This window comes from Podarcis liolepis (genome assembly GCF_965112155.1).
Source record: "Podarcis liolepis genome assembly, chromosome: 2".
Taxonomy (NCBI): Eukaryota; Metazoa; Chordata; class Lepidosauria; order Squamata; family Lacertidae; genus Podarcis; species Podarcis liolepis.
Genome location: NC_139555.1, coordinates 65,658,249 through 65,681,965, shown reverse-complemented (window position 1 = coordinate 65,681,965; position 23,717 = coordinate 65,658,249).

The window sequence follows — 23,717 nt, the reverse complement described above, 5'->3', positions numbered from 1 at the left end:
GATATGTAAATAAACAAACACTGCTGCATCACAAGGCATAATTAAATTAAAATCTGATTTGTTTATTTTTAATGGCTAGCTTTTTTAAAATAAGAGAGAGCATGGTGGCCCCATAAGGGATTATATCCCTAGCACAGTGGATTGCTTGGCATCATGTTGATTCCTTTTTAGCAATCACTTTATTCTCAGATCTTTTAACATTTGCTGTTCAGTTCTGTTTCAGTTCTCCTCTTCATTCTACTGATTTCCCAATTTTGTTTTAAGTTTTGAGGTTTTACTTCATTCTTCTAATTGTTTATTCCTGCCAAATAAGCTAATAAGATGTGCAGGGGGTGGTGAAGAACCTCATAAGAAAGGAATGCAGATCGTTGTAATGTTTCAAGGAGCTAACATCTCAGTTCACATTCTTGTCCTTTGTAGTCTATGAGCTAATTAATTTTAATTTCCAGGCACATTTTTCAAAGGACTCTGGTTTCCTTTTGTGAAACACATTGGGAGCTCAAAAAGAGAATGATCATACAGAGAAATGTCCACCTCTGTGTAACAAACCCATTTTGTCCATAATTATTTTTCTACATGAATTCATTGGATCAAGAAAGGAGTGAAACAAGACCTGAAAAGGTGCTTCTCTTCCACCTTTATCCCATGTGGAGATTTTGTCTTTGGAAAGGGAGGATGTGGTAGAAGACTAAGCCAAGAGAGAAGAGAGGCATAACTTGCAGCAAAACAAAAGAGGGAGGAAGCAGATGGGAAAAGGATACAGACAAGAAGACACCATACTTTTCTGTCCCTTTGTACCTCCCATCTTCAGGAATGGCCCAGCAGCCAAAGCCTCAGGAGATGGTACAACATGGCCGCCAACTGCTAACTTTGCATGCCAGCCATATCATTTTTGCATAAGGATCCCATGGTTTATGAAGAGCTCAGGAAGCCCTCCCTCGTGAGCAGTAATGCTATCTGATCTGAGAATCTCAGACAAGCTGAATGATGATACCCAAGATCCAACGAAGAAAAATGGCTCCCAAGTCTGTGTTTAATCACTGCGGTAGATGAAATTCTGTAAGACAGAAGTGCCACCCTGATGTCTAACTAAGACCCTGGTCCCTTGACAGCTGCACAATTGGCAGAAATTTATCCAGCCCAGCACCCTCAACATATTTCCCCGCTTTGTGGAAGATCATTGAAAGTTTTGTTTTGTGAAAAGTTTCACTTTCCATTCCAACATGTGAAATTCATTTTTAGGAGGTCCCCGCCCCCACCCACTTCCCAAAAATGAAACTGCGTTTTCAAAAATAATCAACACAAAGCAGAATAAATTATTTTTGCCATGTTTTTAAAAATAGGCATGGCTTAACTTATACAACAGACATCAACAGTGAGAAAACGAAGGCTAGGCAACTTGAAATCTTAATTTCCTCTGTGCCAAATAAAGTTTCATTGGCAATGTCCCTGCAAGCTGTTCTTGTTTCTTTTTGTAGCAGGAAACAATAAGACATCCACACTCACACACTGCATGCACAATGTACTCTGATGTAGTAATTTCTTACTGATGAAGATAGTTTATCATAGTGGGGAGGATATTAATCCTTCGATCGGATAAAGCCTTTGTTTACCTTCAGATTAAATTTTAAGTTTTTCTGAAAACACTCCTTCCTTTCTCTTATGGTTACTCTACTGTGTGAAGTATTAAGTCGCCCTTTCTTTCAAATGCCACATGCTGTTTATTGCTGAACATTCTTTAAAAAAGACTGATTACTACATTAAAACCTAGGACATAAAAGCTAGCAGTTGTCCTATACAAGCCACACAGCTGGAAAAAAATTAATCTATTTCTGCTTATGCTGGAAGGAAACCAATACCTATGCTGTGACAATAAAGCATAGATGCACACTGTAAAGGATAGAACTACTCCTTGCAATTGTTTCTCTCAAACCGTGCTTGAATGAGTTGACGCAAAATCCATATATGTCACCCTATTTCTGCAGCAAGAAAGAGCCAAAAAAGAAGTTGAACTGATCTTTTTAAAGAATAACATAAAATAAATTTAGAACCTTTACAGCAAAAAGTTAGACAGGATGACATTGAATTGCATGATTAGGGAGTGTATATATTTATTTAGATTTGTATCAGGCCCTATCCCAAGGACTAAGGATGAATGAAAATAAAAAATTCCTTCCAGTAGCACCTTAAAGACCAACTAAGTTAGTTCTTGGTATGAGCTTTCGTGTGCATGCACACTTCTTCAGATACACAGAAAGCTCATACCAAGAACTAACTTAGTTGGTCTTTAAGGTGCTACTGGAAGGAATTTTTTATTTTGACTATGGCAGACCAACACGGCTACCTATCTACTAAGGATGAATGGTAATTCTAAATGGTCAATAAAATCAGATAAAAATTAAATTAAAATCCTAATTTTTAATTTGGCCAAGAAATGCCAGCTTGAATACAGAGGTCTTAGGCCATTCCCAAAACAATCAGACATAGTCTGAAAAACAACAGCAACAAACCTATGCTGCAATTGGTCATAATCAGTGCTAGATTGAGCTGTAGTTATCAATAATCTTGTGGGGGGTTTTTTATCGACTTGAGGTGCTCTGTAGAGGTTAGGGGACTGCATTGATGAAGTAGTAAGAGAGGACACTTCATAACAACTAACAATATTCTCTGTTGACCTGTTATTTCTAAGTTTAATTCTGTCAAAGATATAAGCAAAAAAGACAATCTAATAAGGTCCAGGACTGAGCCTTGCAAACAAGACCAAATGCAAATGGAGAACTAGAAGAGGAGCAAACTGATCTCAGTATAATGTCATGTTCTGCATAGATCCATTCATCAGAGCACCCACTTCCAGGACACAAATTCACTTTCAATACTGGGCTGATTTTTATTTAACCCTGTGGTTGTCATAGCGGCCATTACTTTCTGAACTGACCCTAGAAAGCCAGTGTTAGCATTAGTGATGAATTTACTCCAGGCAATAAATATGACCTCCATCCCACCAAGCCTACTTTGGGTAGGTAAGGAAATCATTGGTGCACCAGGTTTTAATTGAACCCCCAGTGAGGTAATTGCTAGAAATCCTTCTCTCGGTAAGTACAGTGGTACCTCGGGTTACATACGCTTTAGGTTACATATGCTTCAGGTTACAGACTCTGCTAACCCAGAAATAGCACCTCGGGTTAAGAACTTTTCTTCAGGGTGAGAACAGAAATCATGCTCCGGCAGTGCAGAGGCAGCAGGAGGCCCCATTAGCTAAAGTGGTACCTCAGGTTAAGAACAGTTTCAGGTTAAGAACGGACCTCCGGAACAAATTAAGTTCTTAACCCGAGGTGCCACTGTATATGATGGAAAGGACCTTAGATAACAAAGAATGAACTCCAAGAATCATTTACTCTCTACTGCTTTTTATTAAAGAGAAAAATACTGGAAATTCAGCATGAAATATGGAACAATGGGAAGCTCATAATTGCCCACAGGGTGCATGAGTGATAGCATTGTGTTTTTGTAACTTAGAGAGATGTGTGGATAACTACCTTGAAGACTGCAAGGCCCTCAGACAGCATGGTGATGTGAGGAAGAACAGCTATCACTACCTAAAATAGATATTTACTGTTGGTGTATGGTCCCTAGTGGCATTCGCAAGTAATATTGCGTTTACGTGCTGGGCCATGTCAACAAATATTAAATATTCTCCGCAGCTTTTATCTTGGAGCAAGAGGAAAGTAAAGCAAAAGAAAATCATACGGCTCCGTGTCTGCATTCAATAACCACTACATCCGTGAAGAATAAACTGAGCAGTGCTCTGGGAGTTGCTATTCAAAGCCCCTTTTATTTAGATTCACTAAACGTAACATTGTTTAGGCAAATGACTTGGATTCCCCTAAGTAACTATAATAAATAATGTGTGTTAGTAATAAAAATACTATCCTCTGAAAATTACAAGGCTATTCTTTGTGGGAATAAATGGCTCTGTCTTATTGCCTTAAAATAAACACTGAAGCAATTTAATGCAAGAGCTTCTGCAGTGTGGGATCCAAGAGAGATTTGCTGCTGCTTTTTCTTTTTAAAAAATATAAATTAAGAGTAAAGCAAAACAAAAACTGATCCCTGCTTTTCTGGCTTACTGTGGATTTAAAGTACGACAGGAATTTTCACTAACAGCTATACAAATAATATATTTCATTTTATTATTCTAACTCCTCATATAAAAGCATACAATAAGAAATAGGAGTTAATGAAAGTGAGCAGATATTCTCACTGTGAAATGTGAGGTTACAGGGAACCAGGCAGAGGGCCTTCTCCGTAGTGGCGCCTGTCCTGTGGAACATCCTCCCATCAGATTTCAAGGAAATAAACAACTATCTGACTTTTAGAAGACATCTGAAGGCAGCCCTGTTTAGGGAAGTTATTCATGTTTGATGTTTTATCGTGTTTTTAATATTCTTTTGGAAGTCACCCAGAATGGCTGGGGAAACCCAGCCAGATGGGTGGGGTATAAATAAATAAATAAATAAATAAATAAATAAATAAATAAATAAATAAATTATTATTATTATTATTATTATTATTATTATTATTATTATTATTATTTAGCACCACTTGTGGTGACTTAATATAGCCATCATTAAGTGAGCTTGCACAAATGGGTGATATAAAATGAAAACAAAATAAGACAGGGCAAAGAGCTAAAGCAGGGGTCAGCAAACTTTTTCAGCAGGGGGCCGGTCCACTGTCCCTCAGACCTTGTGGGGGGCCGGACTATATATTTTAAAAAAGAAAGATGCAAGAGCACCATGAGCCCCTGTGGCTGCTTACCTGTGTCTTGTGAGCAGCAGGGGCTGGCAGCGGTGGGACGATGAGCGGCGCACAAAAGGGCTCTGGAGAGGGACTGCTTAAAATGGCGGCCACTCGAGCGCTGATGCTGGCACCAACAAAGCCCAGCTCCCCTCCTCCTCTAGGCAGGGCAGGGAGAAGCAAGCAGGAAGGAGGAGGAGGCGCTGGTGCCACCACCATGTGAGGGAGAGGGAGGGAGAGGGAAAGAGCATGCACGCTGACGATCCACATGGCAATTCCTGGAGCATCCACGGGCCGGATCCAGAAGGCAATTGGGCCTGATCTGGCCTGCAGACCTTAGTTTGCCTACCCATGAGGTAATGCAAACCAAGGGCCATTTGAGCTGGACATTTTCCTTTCCTTTCCTGGTTATCAGCTATACAACACTAATTCTGTTAACAAGTACTGAGCCCGGAATCCAGGATCTTCAACTGGGAAAAGCTATTTAAAACTAATGGCGTATCTCTTTTCGATCAACCAACTGATTGGGAAGAAAAATATCAGCAAAAGTCATCGTTCTTTGACAATTTCTGCCTTAAAATGCCCAACTTTGCTGAGAAAAAGAAAGAATTAGGATTGAGGGGTTGATCTAAACATTTGACTTAAATAACAGAAACACATACAAGCCTTGGAAGCTGCAAGCTCTATTTCTGTAGCTCTTTCACCAAAAGGAACATTGTGCATTCCATGTACCCCAGACAGAGAATAAATGAATGCTTAATTTCGACGTCTATGAATAACAGGCTGTGAAAATGTACCAATGGCAGCATCCCAAAATAGACCTGGAATGGTATAGTGCCACTGATTACTCCATTAAGTTCTATATATGCCATATCCCACCACCCCAGCCCCCTGTCACTTGGTGCCAGACTTCCAAGTTCTGTGTTCTACAAAAGTTTTCCTCTTCTTCTCCAATTCCACAGACCCTAATCACAGTTTAGAAATTGGCCTCATTTCTGGTCAGCCTCCCAAAGTAGGTGGACTAAAATATAATAAACAACCCAGTATGAAAAAATGTGCTTCTTCTAACTCTTAATATAGCCTTGCAACATATGATAGCACAGCTGGTTTTCATATTTTAAGAAATGTTACGTAAAATAAAAATTAAAGTGGTAGCTAGGTTCCACCCTGTTGACTCTAATTGGAAATATAAAAACAGCTATAATTCTTTTTCTTTTACTTGTAAGTGGATGAAATTTGCAGAAAACAGAGCGCCTCTAGAGTGGATTAATACTGCTAAATTCCATGTAGTTTGAGCAGGGGTTTTCATGCAGGGAATCTTTACATTAAAAAAATTAAATTAAAAAGGATTGGATGCAAATTACAAATATGGTTGTCCCTTCTGAGGAGGTGAATCCTGGCAGATTTCAGAAAGGTGAATTCAGTGGAGTATTCCTTAATGGATTTGTGAGGTTAAAAGTTGAACTGAGAAAACACACACACACACACACACACACACACACACACACACACCCCAAATGAGGCTTTATATCCAGTTCTTATTTATTTTAATGGCTAATTCCCTAGGGCTGATTTTCTTTTTAAAATAAAAATGAATCTACTGGGGAAGTGTAGCCTGCTTTTATTTCTGCTTCATTTTCAACTGTTGTGAACTATGAAAACCTATTCCATTCCCCCCCTCTCTTTTGTGCAGTGGTGGTTGTTAATAAAGTAATTTTGTTCCATTCATGGCTGGACATTGTAAACAAACAGCTTCACAGTTGGAGCTCAAGATAATACGTACCTAATTTCCACCTGCAATTTTCACTAATAAAATTAGTCCAGGTATATTTGGAAGGCTGCCCCATAATTCCCAGTATTGTTCTGACTTTTCTTCTCTACTGCTCCAAGTCCAATTATAGATTATTATTTTATTATCTAAGTACCTAATCATACACTTTTTAGGGGATTAATTCAAAGTCAAAACCTCACCTTTGCAAATGCTGATGTTTATGAACAATTTCAGTGTTTTGTGTACTTATTCTATGCCACTGTGCAATCAGATCGCAATCAAATCAGCTATTTACACATTATAGGGTGAAAGTCCTTGTTGATTCTCTCTCTCCCTCTCCCCCCCTCCTCTTTCTCTCACACACTCCTCAGCAGTTCAGCTTGGAGTATTGGCACCTACATGGCCAGTAGACCAATCCAAAATTTATTGCCCCTTGAGGCAAGCTGAGGTGTTCGGAGGTGGCCCAGGGAAGCTTAAGGGGCTGAGGCAGAAAAATGGCCAGAGATGAACAGGCAGCGACAGCAATGACTGCTCTTTCTCGGCCACCGGGCCATGGGTGACAAAAGCACAGAAGATGGCAATCCATTCACTCTTCAGAGCTCCAGATCTGCCACCCTTCTAGCTGTCCCCAACCTGCCGCCTCAGGCAACTCCTTCACCAAGGGTAATGGGTTCACTGGCCCTGATGGCCGCTGTCTTCTTGGAGCTGATTCCTTTAAGGTACAGAATCTGAGATTAGCTTTGATTCCCGAGCTATCAAGACAGGATTTGTGAATAAGCAACAGGTAGATGACAAGAAGAGAAGCAAGTGTTCCATGTGACCTTCTGGCACGATTCCTAATATTGTTGGTTTTGTACTGTAGATAACACAATGCACCATTTCTAAATTTGAGGGCACTTTGCTATATCATTTGCTAGTTAATTATTGTTCTTCACCTCTGCTTGCTACAAGCCTAGCCCCAGGCTGGTAATTACACACAGGGCAGGTCAACTATCATGTTTCTGCTCATTCACTTCCTCTCACTGTGATATGATGACAGCTTTACATAGTTTTGGCAGTGGGTAAAGGTTATTTATTTATTTATTTATTTATATGTTTGTGTTCAAGGGTTCTTTCAAAGAATGAATGTCATTTCAGTATGAACTGTGCTGAAAACCAGAGGGTGTGTGTGTGGGTGTGTGGGTGTGTGGGTGTGGGTGTGTGGGTGTGTAGAGAGATTTTCTAGCAAATTTTCCTGGTTTGAAGCTTCTCGGAAAACTACATTTTAGATTGGTTGGTCATTTAATTTCTATACCGCTTAAGTGAGGGGAAGATTGGGACAACTTGAGAAGGAAACCCTTCTAGGAGAAGGAAAACTCTGATGCTAAACTGAAGCAATAGCACACAACTGAAACAAAATATTACGAAAACATGGTTACACCTAAAAACGTTACGGCAACACAAAGCTAGTAATATATATGTAAATCAATATCAATTCATTTCCCTTCTGACACACCTTTCCTCTCAGCCTCCGGGTTCTCACCCAAGGTGCAAACAAATTCTCAGCTCACCCACATAAGTCTCACACCAATAAGAGATCCTAGCAACCATGGATATCATCCTAGTCTTTCACTCCCAACTTGCTTTTTAGGGGCTGGCCCAAGCTGGATGGTACTTCCTCAGGCTGCCCAGAGCTGTATTCCATTCAGCTGCACTCTCCACAGCCAGTTCCTAATACAGCAGGTTTATTGAATTTCCCAGAGCGTACAAAGGAAGGCGAAAGGACATCTCCGTGACAGAGAAAAGCTAACGTGTGATATCCTGCCTGCTGAAAACACAGAGAATGTTCAGGATCTGGACACACACACACACACACACTGTTGGGCAATGCCCATACAATGATACAATGGAACTGCCTGAGGTAAAATAAGTATGTTATTTATTTAATACACAGACTCTGGTTTCAGATAAAAACAGAAACCTATATCATAAAATCATAGAATTGGAAGAGACTGTGAGGGCCATCTAGTCCAACCCCTGCAATGCAGGAGTATTTTGCCCAACGTGGGGCTTGAACCCACAACCCTGAGATTAAGAAGTCTCATGCTCTACCTATATGGTGAGAAAGATATAATCTGTTTCTTATACTGAGAGAAACCAAACCAAATCAGTGTGTCTGATGTAAGTCAAATCCACTGAATTCTGAGGACTCTTAATTATATTCTCTACAGCAGAGTAATCTCAAATTGTAGGATTTGTGTAACGATTATAAACAATATATCCCATCTTCTTAATTTGTATTGCAAAGACACTTAGGAATGCAAAGCTGGTGATAAACAAACAACCCTGGAACATAATGGATAATTTAAACAAGGTAAAAAAAAACACCATGAAACTCAGCATTCTCATGATGAGGAAAATGAATTAAGAATGGAGTAGCACACCCATTTCTCCCTGGGGAAAGAGTTTCCCACTGAAATCACTTACATATGCTGTGCATAAATAAAATTACAACACACAGCAATGCCACATTTCTTGACACAGTTGCCCAGTCCAGAGATTCTTTGTAGGAAAGGAACATTTCTTGTTCGTTTTAATACTGATGGGAAATTAATGCCCCTCTAGATGTTGTTTGACTACAACTCCCATTATTCCTGGCCATTGGCCATGCTGGCTGGGGGAAGTGCTTTGTAAAATTCCAATAAATGCAAATTTTGAAGGATAGTTATGTTTCAGTTCACATACTGAATTTTTCATTTACACAGTTCAAATTTGAGCAGAGTTTTGAGATAATATTTTTAAAAATTGACTTATAGTGAAATCCTATACATGCATACATGCATACATACATACATACATATATACCCCCTCTCTTTTAATTCCAGTCAACAATTTTTTAACAGTTTGATGTACAGACAAGTCAGATAATCTCAATATAATGCTCTTTCACTCCTTAGAAAATGATCAAGAAGAAAAATGATCAAGAAGGTAAAAGTTCCATTATGTTGAGTGGGATTTATGCCCAGGTAAGAGGATTGCACTGAAAGATTTAACATTGATGATTACAAAGAATACTGTTCTGTCCATGAAGCCAGATACACAATCTAGGGGAAGGGAAGATGTGAAAAATGGCAAGGCCAGTCTTGCAACTTTAATAGTGGTGTAGAAGAGGAAATTTCAGCTGGGGTAACATTTGTATAGAAGAGGCAATTTAAGAAGGTATAGATTGCATGTCAAGCCAGATGAAATTCCCTCTTCTACATATCTATTCAGGAGCCCTGCCTTCTTTTGCATTTGGCCACCCTAATGCAATCGCATTCAGCACATAATACCTACAGGAAAAAGCCTGATGATTTACAGGTTTATCAAACTGCTATCTAGCCTAGGTGTCACCAAACTTTTTGAAACAGTGGGCACATTTCAAATCTTAAGAGTATTGTGGAGTGCCAGTCACAGAATAGCTGCCATGTGGGACATAACACAAAATGGCTGCCATGGGGGGGGGGATGTGGCATAACACAAAATCAGAAACACAACCACCACTGACAGCCTTATGTATACCATGCATAGCTCAGTTGGTTAGAGCATGGTGCTGATAACACCAAAGTTGCAGGTCTGATCCCCATATGAGACAGCTGCATATTCCTGCCTTGCAGGTTGGACTAGATGATCCTCAGGGTCCGTTCCAACTCTACAATTCTATGACTGTGAGAAATCAGTTATGTTTTGCTGGTTCTAACTGTGAAGATAACAGAGAGAGAGAGAGCGAGAGAGAGAGAGAGTTGTTATCTAATAACAACAGGGAGCATTCCTCAGTAGCAGGAATAATATACAAGGTGACCACACCACATTCACTCTCATTTCACATAAATTGCTTAGAAGTTACCTGCATGCTTTGTCCCATAAGCTCATTTTCTTCAAAAGTAAGTTTGTTGCATGCTCGCACCTATGGATGCTTTCAAAGAGCATGTACTTATATTGGATTGACAATTTAGGAAGAGTTGGTCAGTTAATAGGGATATGGCTTTTTAAATCGACTGCCACCACTATTGCAAATGTTATGTAACAGGCCCTGATCTTTTCTAAGACTTCACTAGGTGATTCTCATATATGCCACACTTTTCACTATAGCTGAATAATTTTGTCTTAGAGTTCTTATTTTCGTTTTATTCTTAATAGGAAGGCAGTGGAGGATGCTTAATTCTGTTTACAGAGATCAAATTCTATGTTTGCATGGCAAATCAAAGATTTTTCAGAACACAGAATATGGTTTAAAACATCTAGTTTAAAACATTGCAAAACTATTCAGATCGTTGATCTTACCAAGATAGTAACTATCTTGGTAAGATCAACGATCTGGTAAGTAATGCACATGCCATGTGGTCTACGGCAAGGATAAACAACATGGTGCACTCCAAATGTAGTTGGACTATAACTCCCATCATCCCTGACCATTGGTCATGTTGTTTGGGGCTGATGGGAGTTGTAGTTCAATAATATCTGGAAGGCACCTGATCTAGGGTCTGCAACTGGAATTATGGATTGCAATCTTAAACTAGGTCATTCTCAAGCACCACATCATTTAGAGGAATATTTCACCTTGGAGATGAAAGCAGTCACTAAGCAGACTGTCAGAAGGGATGGGATGTTTTGAGAAATACATGAAATAGAAAGGACAACCTCTTACATGGATATTGGCAGGGCTTCCGGAGATCATTAGAATAATGACACTTTGAGAGCAAATGGCATGGTGCCTTTTGCTTTCAGTATTGTTGCCAACAGTCCTTACAATTTAGTATCAGGGATGCAATGTCCAGAAAACTGAGGGAGTGCCAGTTGATGTTCTGCCCTTTTGCTAATTCTGAGTGAAAGTCTTGACTGCAAGTATGGAAGGGCTTCAAGGAGAAAACTTGATATTAGGATAAATACAAATTCAAGAGGCGAAGGTATGGGGAGCACATGAGCCTCTTGGGCTTACCGATCGGAAGGCCAGCAGTTTGAATCCCTGCGACGGGGTGAGCTCCCGTTGCTCTGTCCCAGCTCTTGTCAACCTAGCAGTTCGAAAGCATGCCAGTGCAAGTAGATAAATAGGTACCACTGTGGCAGGAAGGTACACCTTCTACCTACTTCCCATTTGACCATGGAACTTTTATGTCTTGATTGTGATTTCATATTGTACTGCATATTTTGCTATTGTTAGCCACCTACTGCACCATTTGGTGGAAAGTCAGGATGCAAATTGGCACATCTTCCCTGCTACTGCCCTTTTAGATCCATACACTTATCTCTCTTCCCTAAACTACTGTAATCTTCTTCTCCTTGATTTTCCATTCTCTCACCTTGGTCTGATCATCTGAAACCTTGGTAATTTTTCCTCTTTTATCTACCAACCCCATGAATGTCAAAGAGTCTCTATTTTATGATTTGCAGTGTTTAAAGTGTGACAGCTGAGAAGTTTGACCATTTTTTAAGCTATGAGTTACCAGCTGGATTATGGTCCACTAATGCCATTAGGCTTTTGCAAGACAGAAGGCTGCTTTTCTAACCATTTGTTATTTTAATGAAGAAGAGTCACATCATAAGCCTTGTTAAAAAGTCATTTAATCAATTGCAAAAGAAACAAAGATGTTTGAAAGTGAACATTAAAAGTAATCTCTGTCCATCAGAGCAGAAATCATAAGCTTTAAAGAAGCTTGAAGGGACAATCCCAATAATAAAACAATTATCCTGCTAATGAAATTGCAGCTATTTTTTTTTTATTGTTTTGGACACTGAGAAGTCTCTTCAGACATTTTAATTCTTGTTATAGATGAGACCAGAGAGGACAAGGAAAGAAACTATTGCAAATATATAGGCATATTTTTATCCTTTAGCGCTGGTCAAAGTGCACAGGATAGGATCTTCAAAGTTAGGTTGGTCCCTGAAGCAGCTGACTAGCTACTGAGATGGGATTCCATCAAAAAATGTTCAAATGTTGACATTATTTATCATATGCAAGGCAAAATAACAATGTAACAATATAGTATTAAAAAATCAAAGGAAGCTGTGTGTTGGACCAGAAGAAGAAGAAATCATAATCCAACAGTTGGGTAATACCCTTATTAGAATCAAGCAAAAGACCACAAAATAGTGAGCAAGCTTTTGAGTCCCCCAGAACTCTTCAGCAGATTGGATAGTAAGTGAAGCCAGGGTTGTGAGGAGAGAGAGAGAATATCTACCTTGACGCTGAAGCCATGAAGCCTATATTAGTCAGAGTCTTAAAATAGAGGGTACGAAGAACAGCAGAGTTAAGTGGATTAGGTGCTACTCTTGGTACTTATGCAGGTTTCAAGCTGCACCTAGAATTGTTGAAAAGAAGAACTATTGATCCCTGTTTGATTTCCATATGGTGTATTACAAATTGACAGATTTGCCACCAGTATAAGGTTCCTATGAGTTGATCTAGACTAGGGGTCAGCAAACATTTTCAGCAGGGGGCCGGTCCACTGTCCCTCAGACCTTGTGGGGGGCTGGACTATATGGGGGGGGATGAACGAATTCCTATGCCCCATAAATAAGCCAGAGATGCATTTTAAATAAAAGGACACATTCTACTCATGTAAAAACATGCTGATTCCCGGACTGTCCGCAGGCCAGATTTAGAAGGCAATTGGGCCGGATCCAGCCCCCGGGCCTTAGCTTGCCTACCCACAATCTAGGATGATAGGTGGCCAACCTGCCCTATATTACATCACCACCTCCTCAGGTGGCCTTTCTTCCAGTGTGAGTTTTCAGTCTGGAGGGCCACAGGTTCCCCACCTCTGATTTATGCTAATTGATTATATCTAACACAATTAAATTTGAATGAGATTCTTACTTGGTTTGTCATTCTATTGCAGTTATGCACTATTTTTGGTAACCGGTAAACCTGTTCTATGCATTAAAAATTCAAAAGAAGAGGGCAGGAGTGTTTTCAAAACGCTACTTGAAATGGCTTACTTCAGTCTATCACGAAATCATGTCCATTGAATCTGGTCAGCATATGCCCAAAAGACAACAGTCTCATTTGTTTCTGCACAATTTATCAAAAAGATGACAAACAGATTGAGACAGCTCTGAAGCCAAGGACTGAAACACGCACCCCCTTTAAACACACATTCATAAAAGCTCTTCAATTTGTTCACCCAGGCTAGCAACATCTTCTGCAACGTGATACCCATTTAATGAACTATACCCGCATTAACTATTTGTAATTGAAAGGTCAAAAGAAAACGAGTAAATCTTGGTTTGCCAAGAGAGAATTCTTCTCCAGTTGTCTGTTTCAATCTGGAGAGGTAGATTTGTTTTAGCTGAGTGAACTTGACAGAAGTGCCTGCTTTGACCACCAGGCAAGCAACTAGCTTGATGACATATTCTTGCCTTCACCTCAAGAATTGCTTCCAATTGTCAGAGGCGGCAGAAGCGGAAGTAGATTGTTGCTGACAATGGACTGTAACATCATATCGACTTGTGTAAAGATTTCCAATTCATAAGGACTTTTGTCATGTGTCACTGTTACTTATATTAAGAGATCCGTGAGGGGTGCTGTGATCAGAGGAAAGGTCAGCTGTCACGCTAAATACAAGACGTGTCACCTTCATTTAAAGGGAAACAGCACCAAACTCTTAAACTAACTAGGGGGGATGACATCTGTATTTTATACCCATTGGACATAATTGTTCTGGCATGCGTGCTTAGCTCTAGTCAAGTGTGCTTTATTTTCTTTTTAAATATGATTCCTGTTGCACAAGCAGCAACAAGTGTTACACTCTTAATTTCAACAGGCATTAAGAAGTTCAGCAATGCTTCCAAGTTGCTGGAAACAACAAGAGGGGAGAATGATCTTGTGTTCATGTTCTATTTGCTCATTTCCTATAGGCATCTTGTTGGCCACTGTAAGAACATGATGCTGGACTTGATGGACCATTGGCCTGATCCAGCAAGCTCTTCTTATGTCCTTATGTTCAGGATAAGCTCTGTTGAAAGACTGGAAACTGAAGTGTCTCAGTAAAATATTTTTTAACATAAAAACTTGCAAGCTGGGGGAAAAGCAGCTAACATAAGCCACTTACTTAAGTCCCATTGAACTCAGTTGGGTAGATGTGGATGAATTTGTCACTTTAAGTTTATCTCAGTTTTTAATTTTTCCTATCCTAAATCCATTTCTCCTCATGAATATTCACCAGCCATTTAGCATTTCTCCTAACTAACATGTTTTTGTATGCTGTTTTGACTAATATACACATTTTTAAGCAATTTCCCTTATTATAATTCATTTTTAATGTTATTTTCACTAATATGTGCATTTTATTCACACTTTCCCCTAATATATTATATTGGTCCACATTCTTGGCTGCAGAACAGCATTGCAAAATTTACAGAGGTGTAGTTTGCAATGGATAGCTGTATTTTGATTCTTGTATTACTTCAAGAAGTGTGAATTAGGTAGGTGGTCACAGGATTGCACTGTGAGTCTCAGATTCTTTGGTGTCCAGACCAGGTATCTAAGCAGTAGAGAATAGCATAGTGGGCTGGAAGCAGTTACCTGTGCTCCCAACAGCTGAGTCGCTGGGCGGGGAGGTTGGTGTGGTGTAAATGCACCAGCAGGAGCACCATATTGGCTCTGCCAATGTGTTTACATTGCACTGACCTTCCTCTCCACATTGTCCTTCCCTTTCTTCCTCCCAGTAAGCAGCAATGACTCATCTGTTGGGAGGTTAGGGAAGTGCCCGCCCACCCCTATCATGCCCTCCAGTATGAAGCTACCCCACAGGCTGGCATCTACAGGTATATCTCTGACTGCTGCCAAAACTCTGTGCATTCTACATAGGCAGTCAGTGTAGGATAAAAGAGCATAATTCTTTAGCCCTTCTTCAGTTGACCAACTTGAATTATTCCTGCAAATCTTAAGAAGCGTTCCAGAAAGGTGGTGGCTTTTTATTCATCTGCCTGTTTCACCAGGAAAGACTCAAATACTCAGGCTTGAAATATGACTTCTTTGAAGGCCAGATTTCAAGGTCCTGTGAACAACATATCCAAGTATTTCTTTCCACTTATGCTAATGTATGTGTTCAGTGGTGCAGTTAGGCAATTTTAGAGCCTGGATTTAATGGTTTTGCTTGCACTCACACCCCACCCACCTTAGATGTAAAGTGTGTGACTTCAGTTGGGAAGTATTTGATGTACCGTACATTTCTCTCCCAACCCATTCCACTGCAACAAGCACATACAAAGCCAAATAAGGCAAGCGCCAAACATGCTTTGAGTGCTACACTCCACTCATGAGAAAACACACACACAAGTAGTTTCCCAACCTTGAAAAGCAAAACATACTCTGAGTATGTGCAGTTTAACATTTTAATTCCACTCAGCACTGTTTTTGCTTATGGCTTTGGGCCATTCTTCAACTCTCAGCCTCACTTACCTCACAGGATTATTGTGAAGATAAAGGGGGAGGGGAATCCTGTACATTGCCCTGAGCTCCTGGGAGGAAAAATGGAGTGGAAATTTAATCTAGCATTTACACACACACACACGGGTGAAAAGACAATGTACAGTGGTACCTCGGGTACATACGCTTCAGGTTACATACGCTTCAGGTTACAGACTCCGCTAACCCATAAATAGTGCTTCAGGTTAAGAACTTTGCTTCAGGATGAGAACAGAAATCATGCTCCGGCAGCACGGCGGCAGCAGGAGGCCCCATTAGCTAAAGTGGTGCTTCAGGTTAAGAACGGACCTCCAGAACGAATTAAGTACTTAACCTGAGGTACCACTGTATTAGAGACAAATAAACACATACAAAGCCAGAAAAGCAAGCACACCCACCCCGTTGCATGCTTTGATTGCTACCCTACACTTCTGATATTTAACAGCAAACCACAGTTTTTGCCTAGCTTGACTAACAAACAATGCAATTTCACATTTCAAGCTCACTTAACCTCTCTGCTATGAACCTACTTGGACCCTTAGATCTTCATCCTCCAGATGCCTTTCTGAGGGAGGTTTGGTGGGTGCCACAATGGAGAAGGCCTTTTCAGTCATGGCTCTCTATCTGTCGAATGCTCTCATTAACATATTTTCAGCTCCAGGTAAAACCTTATCTATTCTGCCAGGCATTTGACCGATTATGATTATTTTGCTAGATAATATGTGTTGTTGCCAAAGATTTTTTTTTTTTTGCTGCTGTTTAACTGGGTCTGTTTTGTAGACTTTTGCTGCTTTTTACTGTAATGCATAGTTCTTTTTCCCCGTCTGATTTTATGTTATCATTTATGTCCTTAGCTTGACTCTATGTAGCAAGTGACTAATGAATTGAATGAGTAAATGAATAATAAACAGAATAGTGTTGTGAGATAGAACACAGAGTGAAAATCTAACATGTAAGAGCAAGCCAGCAAGATCTTTTGGAAGCAATTCTCTAGGTTTCTTTTCAATAGTTAAAAAAAAGAAAAGAAAATGTATCTTTCCAACCCATCTGAGATAAAAATTCAGATATGCTTGAGGGTAATGGGAGCGGAAAACCACATTTCATTCTTGATTGATTTTTTTCTAGTCAATAGAATTGCTCATTTAATTGTTTTTTAGTATTTGACCTTTCTATTCCATTTGGTTAATCTCCATGATTATTAAATAGCATTCATAATATGCACAAAGAGTAGCTGTTAGGGAGCTGGAACATGAATGCTGATTTCCCTAGGATACCTTGCTATCATCTGGTGTGTGAATGAAAGTCAAGGGAGAGTAGGGGAGAAGCCACCGCCGGCGTTTGCAGCATTCTAATGGCTCTAAAGAGGGAAATAATTGATGCCTAGCCTTTCCCATGGAAGATTTCTGGCTCTCGAACTAGGGAGGGGACACAAGGGTGCTGGCAATTCTAAACATGAACAGCCTTGCACATGGTGACTATGCAGATGGAGCTGTGCTTAGTGGGCAGTTTTCTTGGGGCGAAATTCTGGTCATGTTTCTGATCTCTGGGCCATCCTTTGTGCAGAAGAGCTGTAATCTGAAAAGTCATTTCATTAGCATAAGAATGTCACACTTCGTCTGTATGGAGCTAGAGCTTTGTTGCAATGGGAGTTGCTGAAACGATTAACACAAGAATAATCAAAAACATTTTTTTCCTGGCAAGGTTTTAAACAAATCTATTAGGTTAAGCAAAGACTACCAATTATTTTCAAACAGTGTGATGGTTTTACTAATGACTGTACATGCTGGATGAGGAGCAAAAGCAAAACTTGCATTGTGAAGATCAATATCTCCTCTTTGTCTCTCTTAATATACAGCCTTAAAGGTAACTCAAAAAACTCAGACAACCATGAGAATTACAAATAGTCTTGCAGAAAACTACCAGATTCTTCACCTATGCAGTAGTGGTACCCAAGAAGTGAGGAATGGGTCACTTGTGAGATCCCTTGGTGTTACCTAAGGAGAGGAGAGGCTCTACAAATGCAAAAATTATATCAGACGCAGTTTACCCAAACTGCCTTAATGGAATTGCACCCTGCTTTTGAAAGTCAGAATAAGTGCAGCAAAAACATACTGATATTATTGTTATGAGTTTGAGGGCACTAGAACCCCCTAAAATCCTGGATCCAGTAAAGGGTTAGAGTTCAATCAAGCCTCTTAAATCCCTGGATCCAGCAAGGATTAAAATATAAATCAGGCTAGTTTCGTCAGGAGATTGCCTAGGAGATGGGCCATTAAAGGAGAACAAAGGAAAGGTAATGGGCTGATAACAAAGTGAAGACTCTTTGGCAGACGTCATAGGGTGAGATAGTTAGCAGAGACAAGGCAAAGTTTTTAGGATTGCAATTGGGGGTGATGTAGGAAAATGGTTGCAGGCAGTAAGCATCAGCAAATTGGAGGAGGTGGAAAGAGCATGTTTGTTTTCCTTTTGAATCCGGGGCTGCAGCCATGGGAGAAGCAAGAACCTCTTGGAGTGCCAGTGCTTAAGTCCCTCCATCGTGGGCTCAGGTGCTATAGATTTGTAAATAACTTCTGACCTGGGTTAGAGGAAACATAGGGGGAAATATAGTGGCAGCTGACTGGACAGCCCCTTGCATGGCTCGCCTACCCATAATGATGGTCATGGCACGAGAACAGTAAAGCTTTTCCTTTAGAGGGCTAGTATTGCTACCCCCTTCATGTTTGTAATGGGAATTGTAGTTGCTTGTGTGTAAGTCACCGACTTCCCTAAACTGCTTGTTGTTTAAACCTTTCCCTAACTGAAGTGCACTCCTGTGCGTCTGCTTCAGTCGCTGGCAGAATCCGTTAGTGGGTGTTTCCTAAATTTTTTCCAACATAAGAATTCCTTGACAGCCAGTCTCCGCCTAGCCTCTCTGCGTGGAAGCCTTCTGCGCAGAGTAGGCGTGCCCAGTGGTGGTCCGGCACTCTCCCCACTGATCTCACTGGAAGAGTCCCTGAGCCTTCCCTCCAAAGTGCTCTCATCCCCTCCTTCCTTCTTGGTGTCACCTTGATTCCCTTCCCCCTTGGAAACCCTCTCTCTCTCCTTGCTGGTTCCCTCTCCTGCACTATCGGGGCAACTTCTCTCTCTGCTGGTCTCCGATATCAGTTCCCTGACAATGTTCAAAAGATGGAACCCGTTCACAAGAGCACCATGTAAAGGAGGCTGGAGACATTCCTTTTTCAGTAGGCAGCCATTGTCTAATAACGAAAAGAAGATGAGAACGTATCCTCTGACATGGTAAATGCGAGCTGTCACTTTCTGCAGATATTTATTTATTTTATTTAACAAAACGTATATAAAGCAATTACTAGAACAAAGGCCTCCAAGTGGTTTACAACAGACAGCCTAAAACATTTGTTCAAAATACCAAATATAAAAAACAAGTTATATTAAAGCAATTTTTAAAAATATCAAAGAAAACCAGCAATTTTAAAATACTTACTAAAACGACGTGTTGAAATCACATGCTAAAATTATATGCCTGTGTAGGTTTGCTGGAACGATAAAGCCTTTAGCAGGTGGTGAAAGCGATATAGAGAAGGTATCTTCATAAAATCAGTGGCCAGGGAGATGTGTTCATAAAGAAGTCCCAGTCAGTGTATTGAAGCCAACCAGGGTCTGAGGCATGGGACTTGTTAGGAGCTTTGCTCCATACCTAAACACAGTAAATAATAATAATAATAATAATAATAATAATAATAATAATAATAATAAAATGAGGTGCCAGTACTCCTGTAGGAAGAGTTCCCTGGGAAGAGGGATTGGTTGTTAAATAACTCTGAGAATTTGCCAGTGGGTGTGGATCAGGGGAAGGAGGGCTGTAATCAGAAGAAGTCAGTGATTTGTACCATCCATGAGGCAAGAGTTGGGAGGCAGGGGAAGCTTCAGAGCTGGAGGGTGGAGCACAGGATGAGTCGGGAGAAGAGGAAGAAGAGGCAGGTCAGGCAAGGGAAGGGCCAGGTACTTCCTCACCCTCTCCTACACTAGTCTCCCAGAACCAGAAGGGGTTTGAAAATGGGTGAGCAGAGGAAGCTTGCATGCAGGTGTAGCCTCCAGCTGTGGGTGTGCATCACTTTGATGGAAGGTAGAGTGGAAGTGGTAGAGGGGAAGTGATTCTCTGTTGCTGCAACTGCTCCATAGACTGTGGACCTGGGAATAACTGCCTAGATGCTAGATTGGTGTACATGGGTATCCATTGCTGTAGAAGTGACCGTAGGTGTTATCTTTGACAAGAAAGAGTTAACTATTGGCTGTGTTCATTCCTTTGGCTGGGAAGCCAAATTGTTATTCTGTGAGGGGTATAGGGGTTGGCTAACAACTCTCAGCACCCTTAACAAACTACAGCTCACATAAATCTTTGGGGAGAAGTCACGAGTGTTCAAAATGTTACCACAGTGCTTTAAATGCATGGTGTTAAATTATAATCAGAGTAGACCCATCAGGCTCCTCATGATGCTGGTTCATGGTTTGTGTCACTGTGGTGCTATGGGAGAACCAATTCCTGGTCCGTCCGTCCCCCCCACAGAAACAACCATCTGTACCCATCCCTAAAAGCCTCGCTAGCATTTATTTTTATGCCCAATATACTTTTACATGCAACAACAAGGAGGGCTTTTATTATCTTTATTATTATGTGTATACAGGCACTTGACAGAACGGAATGAAATAAAGTGACAGTTGGCTGACAGTCCTCTTATATACTCCCTTTCCACTTTCAAACTCAATTTGAAAATGAAAACAAAAAAGACATCAGTGACTCAAACGACAACACTGACTCCACAGGCAAATTGTGGATTTGGAGAAATAGTTACTTTGCAAGAAATCACTTTTGACCCTGGAGAGAGTCAAAGAACCAAACTGACAGCTGTGGAACTTGGGGCTTTAAATGCTTTCTTGTATCTCTGATGTGACACATAATGGAGGCATGATTATGTATTTATATATTTAAAGTGTCAGATCTACTGAAATTCATTCTTACATTGCTTGGTTGGAGACTGCTTTGTGGTCACAGGTCGCTTTAGCTTCAAAAAGAGAAGATAAGATAAAATAAATGTTTATGAAAGCAACATGGCATGTAGTTCCTAATATCTGAAATTCATCAACAAAGATATGCACAGTGAAGGATGAAACTTGTAGCCTTGAGAAAAGAACGTGGTAAATATGACATGAATGCCACTGTTTCCTATTCTAAATAGACAGGAGTTGTTGTTGTTGTTGTTGTTGTTGTTGTTGTTGTTGTTGTTCTGGCAGACCCCCCCCCAAAAAAACCCCAGATTCCCTCAGAAAGGAGAGAGCATCCTCTTGCCTAAGTTTCTCAGTTGGCAGGAACTGAGTGCTCATAGCAGATGCTAAGACCCTTGAAGAGTCTCTCTGCAAACAATGGCTCTGTTTCTGGGAGGCTAAAAGTTTCTACTTCTCAACTTTGGCTTACTGAGAAGAGTTTTGTCTCAGGGTACTCGAGTTCAAAAGGGTGAGACGAGACAGCTGCTGCTACCACTTCCCAAACTCTCACTTCACCCAAACCTCTGCAGCACTTGTGAGTGAGCTTACATTCCAATACAACATTTGCATTGTATTATAATGGAGCAGCCATCACCAAAGGAACTTCTTCTGCTGTTCTTGAGAATCAGGTGAACCTTAAGGCCAAAGCCACCCTTGAATTGAAAGTGTTTCAGTGATCACTTGAAAAGCTTCCGAGAGGGGCACATAATAAAGTTTGAAGTTTTTGTAAACAGAACAAAGAGTCTTCTGTCACCATAAAGATCAACGCATTTATTGTGGCATAAACCTCTGTGGACTATAGTCCAGAGCAGTGACGGAGCTAGCTGCTCGGGCACCCGAAGCAACACATTTGCTCTGCACATGGGGGCGAGGTGATCCGCCCGGGGGGGTGCAATCAGTGCAGTGGATCACCAACGGGGGGGGTGTTAACCCCCCCATGACACCCTTCCTTTTCCTGTTTTGAGTATCACCACATCACATTCTATCGTGCTAGCTACTGTTACTGGGCTCATAATATGCAGAGTTAGACACAAATATGCTTCTGCCCTTTCCTATATACAACAGCTTGCCCACAGACGAAAATGGAAATCACTTACCAACTTTTAATACCAAGGACATGTTTTTTTTGAAGTTCACAAAGATACATAAAATAAGAGGGGCACAAAACCAATGCATGGTCCCATACATTGGGCTTGTTTGCAGAGAGGCCCCTGCCCATATGTATAGGTTAGCTTGGCAGTAAGCAGTCAGAAAAGTGGAAATGCCGCCAACAGAGAAAGAAGACTGTGCACTCTCTCTATCTCTCTCTCTCTCTGTGTGTATGAAAAGCAAATCTGGGAGAAGCAGGTTCTTATTAGGAAATTGGGTCCAGTCTGAAAAGACTTCAATCTGTTCCACTGAAGGGAAAAAAACCAAACCATGACCAGCTTTAATCAAAATGCTGATGAAAAGAGAAGGATAACCTTGGGGCAAGATGCTCTTTTCACTTAGTTCTTGGAGCATAAAATGTGAAACCAATTTAAAAACAGACAGATTTTTTTCTCCTTCAAAAAGGAATGTTGGACGACATCACAAGAAGGCCTCTATCCAACATGGTAGCCTACCTAAGCCCCAGTTCAACAGAGTTCTATATGAGCAAAATGCCTGCACCCCTGGGGTGCATTGAGGAACATGGGTGGATTATTTTCCTACACTTTGAAACAGAAAACACTGCGTGTGAAGCCCCTGTATAATGTGGTGCTGTGGCTGGTGTGCAGTGAGGAAGCCTTCATGGTTTGGAAGAGAATGAGGTGGGGTGGTGATACATACCTCCTGTGCCCTGCTGGGTCTCATGAAAGAAGAACTGGTAGCTGATTAGGTGTGTCAATCAAACTACATTTGAATATGTAAAGCCTGACTGTGAATGTAACAACCTGTGGATAATAAGGGGTTGGCTTCTACTCAGTAAGACTACAGGCCCATCTAGCTGAGCACTCTGTGCTCTAACTGGAGCAACAAATCTCCAATAACTCATGCAAAAGTCTTTCACAGCCCTGCAAACATGAAAAATAAGAAGTGAGGGCATAGTTTATGATGGACCACGTGCCTTGCATGCAAAGTAAAGTATGTTTTCCACCATAAACTATGCCCTCGTGTTTTATTTTTCAGTTACATAGTTCTATGTACAGAGTATTTTGGTTCCATCTGAAATATAAAAGCTATTCTATATTAAATTTTGTGAAGAGGAGATGAATGGTAACAGTATCAGGAAAACAGCATTGTTGTGTACATGTTATTGTACATGCACATACTGGGAATTATTCATGGTTCATTAGAAACCAGAGTGTACCCGGCACACCGATGTACCTCTTCACACTCCGTTATATATAAGAATGTGCCCTCACTGTACAGTGTAAAGGAAGAAAAGGCATGGGCCAGCTTCCTTGGTGTCTCTATAACATTTACAGTACAGGCACGGTCAGGATAAACAAACAGAAAAGGCTCTGTGCTGTGCAAAAGCTCCTAGGCAGAAGAAAATAGACATGAAGTGCTCTATGGAGCAAATATTATTTAATGCTCCCCCCCCCCCGAAAGCAGAGTAAGTATCCTGTGCTGGATTCAACTAACTGGCTAACACTAGCCTCCCCTCCTCCCACCACAATGGGCATTGGGGGCATTGGGAAAAACCCCAGAAACATGCAC